At 33.2% G+C, this 3,630-nt stretch overlaps 1 long non-coding RNA gene across 2 annotated transcripts in view; it reads left to right on the top strand.

Annotated features, from left to right (window-relative positions):
* The window catches only part of LOC146768723 (uncharacterized), a 48,264-nt gene that overhangs the window by 29,923 nt on the left and 14,711 nt on the right, over positions 1 to 3,630 (top strand). The window lies entirely within an intron of this gene.

The following is a 3,630-nucleotide window of genomic DNA, read 5'->3' as shown; positions in this document are numbered from 1 at the left end:
GTAGGTTGCCTTATTCATTTTTTTAATTGTCCTTTGGAGGTGCCAGTCACTTTATTTTGATTGAAATGGAACTTTGACTAATAAGCTGCTGTCATGCTTGCCTGTTTCACATAGCTAAAGTGAGATGGAATCTAGGACAAAGATTTTAATTATACAAATTTATCTATGGTTAAGTAGAAACTTAAAACTTTGATAAATCAATTGAATTTTACTTTCATGCTTTAACTGTATCTTAAGTGTTTTTATTTAGTATTTTAATTAAAATATTTATATATTTAAATAATAAACCTTTTAAAAGTTGTCATTGGGGTTTGTTTTCAAATGCATAACATTGTTCCTTTTTCTAGCTGTTAAAATGGCCTAAATTCTTCTTAGCCACTTAGCATGATTGTATATAGCTTTAAATCCTGAGACTTGGCAATTTGTGTCACTGATAAAGTAAGGTAATAATGAAATAAGTCACATTGTACTTTTATGTCATTATTTCCAATGGATGAAGTCATACAATTAGGGGGAAGAAATCTAAGCTAACTGAGATCTTAGCTTCTTGCTATTTTTGTAAGAGCTGTTTTCATGAAACTAGTGGCAATGAAAATATCTACTATTTTCCCTTATAGTGGCTATGTGGAAAATGATTATCACAGGATTAGGGATTACATTTTATACCACTAAAAACATGTTTTTTTGTTTATTTACACCATATTTAGTTTATGCCACATGTAAAATGATATCATCAAATGAAAACTCATCTAGAGAGTGCTCTGTGGGCGTATTAGAGTGAATCTAGTGAAGGACCATTGGTCAGAGGACTAGGACAAATGGGATATGAGGAGGGTATGAGAGAACTGAGTTTGTTCAGCCTACAGAAAACAAGATTCCAGAAAGACCTTATTTTTGCCATCTACAACTCTTTAGTGTTTGACAGAGGAGTAGAGAAAAAACCAGCCAGACTCTTTCAGATAAGCACAGCTGAAGCACAAGAGGCCATGACCCAAGCTTGATCACGGGAAAATTTGACTGTATGAGGAAACAGTTCTGCAGAAGGATAGTCAAATGCTCCTGAGGCTTTCCTAGAGAGGCTGTGGAGTATCCATCCTTGTAGATATCCAAAACTCAAATGTTTAAGGCCCTGAGCCATCTCAATGTCTGCGTCATCTTAGAGCAGGAGACCTAAAGAGGTCCCTTCCAGCTGAGACTATCCTGTGATTCTGTGATCAGCATCCATGTAAGCTATGCTTACCTGAATGCACTACTCACATGCAGCTTCCACAATGCTTTTACAAAGTGATGTATAGCTTACCTCTACATTATATATTATGTATTATGATTACCTCAGACTTATAAATAGAGAAAGGGGTAGCAGAGCAATCACAGTTTGGTGGCATATTCACACTAAAATTTAAGATAATCTTTTCATTTCCAAGGTCAGGACCACACACTTGACTAATTAGTATCTTCTCCACACAGAGAAGATGTAGGTGAATCGGTTAGTTCTTTCAGATATTCAACAAGATTTTTCTTTGGTTTTTTTTGTGGGTTTTTTTAGTATAGTGTTTCAAAATCAGTCTCCTGACAGTCTTCCAGAGGGATATAATCTCCATTTCAAAAATTACTTAATAATTTGACTGATATTGAAGTAAGTATTTTAAAGTTCAGTGTGAAGAAATATACTAAAGAAGGAGAAAAATCAGAGTGGTCTTGAATTTGCAATGTGTTTTGTAAACCTCTTTTTTCAAGTGCAAATTATAACTCATTTGGAATTGCTACTAGTAAAATTTAAGCATTTTTACCTTATTGAATGAAATAATTCTATGTGTTTTAAATCTGAATATTTTTTAGACATAGTCACTAGATATAAAAGGCATAATGAGTTTTACACAGGACAGTTGACATTTTGGTTTTGTATTGTTTGGTAGTTTTGGTTGGTTTGTTGCTTTTTATTTTTTATTTTTCTGTTGTTCTGTTGCAAGACAGTATCATATGAAAGAAAAAATTTCAAAGCCTTAGAAGGTCTGCTTCCATTTTCTCCTTGTGATTTCCCATGAAAGGGACAGGACCAGCACTGCAGGACTGTGTCAGTTTCACTGGTCTGCTGAAACCTGCAAAATCCACCAAACCTACTACCTGAACTCTCTGGACTGTAACTCTTCACTTTCTCATTCCATAAAAGCCAAGTCTACACCTAACTTTGACAAGGGAAAGAGGCAGATCCTATGGTGTCCTACTTCTTGTCAGAATAGTATTCACTAATTCTTATCCATCCTCTCAAATAACAGTACTTGTTGAACTTCTGTTTTATTTGTCCTTTCTAAATTTCACTTAGAGCTTACTTAATCATACTTCACAAGGTGGCCTTCATACTTCCTTTCATAAAAATAGCTAATAATTTTTCTGTTTTAAGCATCTAATGAACACTAAGCTGATGTTTCCTTAGAACTATCTGTCATGACTAACAAACTTTTTCAGAATGAAAATTATCAGTGTAAATCACATAACTTTATGTGCAAAAGTTGAATTTCCCATATTTACATAATTCTGTGTGACTTTCATGAATTTTTTTTTGTTGTTACTCATTCAGTCCAACAAAATCCCTCTTTTGATCCCAATAGTGTTTTTTTTTACTGTTCTGAAACCCTTCCAGGTCTTCATGTCTATGTCAAACTACTTTTCCTTGGTCCTCAGTGCTCTTAACTATAGGAAAATCACTCTGCTTTCCCCTTCCTGCTTCTTGCATGTGAGTGATGAAACCACTGAGAAGAGATAATCTCACCCCTTTACTGTCAGTTCCTGAACTTATCTAGAAAGTTGTTTCTCATATCAGTATCTCAAGTCTATAAGTATTGCTCCACAAAATGGTTGCAAAAATGTTCTGTAGTAGAAAAGGAGAAACATCCTTAAAACTGTATGAGCTGTTAGTACTGTCAAATGAAGCTTTCTAGAAAAGAATAATTATGAGACATATGATGGAATGTAAATATTCAAAACCTGTCAAATCAAAAGGGTTCTCTTTTATGAAGAAGTTTACATAGCCGCACTACAGCTGTCCTATATTATGTATAATACAGATCTAAATATATAAAAATTTTTCATGCAAAAAAAGCTATGGCTCTATTTTTCTTCTTTAAAGATATTATTACTACTAGTCAAAAATATTGTTATACCAAGAGTGCTATAACTGCCTGGGGCAAACCCCAAATAAAACATTATCAGACTATGAAAATATTCAGAAATTGAATAATTTGCCTAATATTACCACATTATCTTCCTGCTGTATTTTCTGCAAGTACACAGCTTGTTTCTACAGAAGATGAAACTGGATATTGTCACATGTTAAAAAATCATAATTACGAATATAATTTCTCCAATGGAACTAACTAATTTTCTATTTAGTTGAAATAAGTCAGGCATTGTTAAGTCAGGAATTGCTATTTCTTTTTTTCAAATAAAAAGAACTCAGTGGAGTTCTGGTTTTAATGTTGTTCTTAATTAGTTTAATTTTGTTTTGAAAATAATAACAAAATTATTATAGAAGGTAAAGCACTTATTCTTTAATATGTAAGAGCAGATGTCTTCATGCTTTCTTTAGTATGCTTCACTCCCCAAAGGGAAAAGAATATTCTCTGCTTCCTC

This window comes from Lonchura striata, chromosome 1 (assembly GCF_050655825.1).
Source record: "Lonchura striata isolate lonStrDom1 chromosome 1, ASM5065582v1, whole genome shotgun sequence".
NCBI lineage: Eukaryota > Metazoa > Chordata > Aves > Passeriformes > Estrildidae > Lonchura > Lonchura striata.
This window is presented reverse-complemented; position numbering and strand designations above follow the sequence as displayed.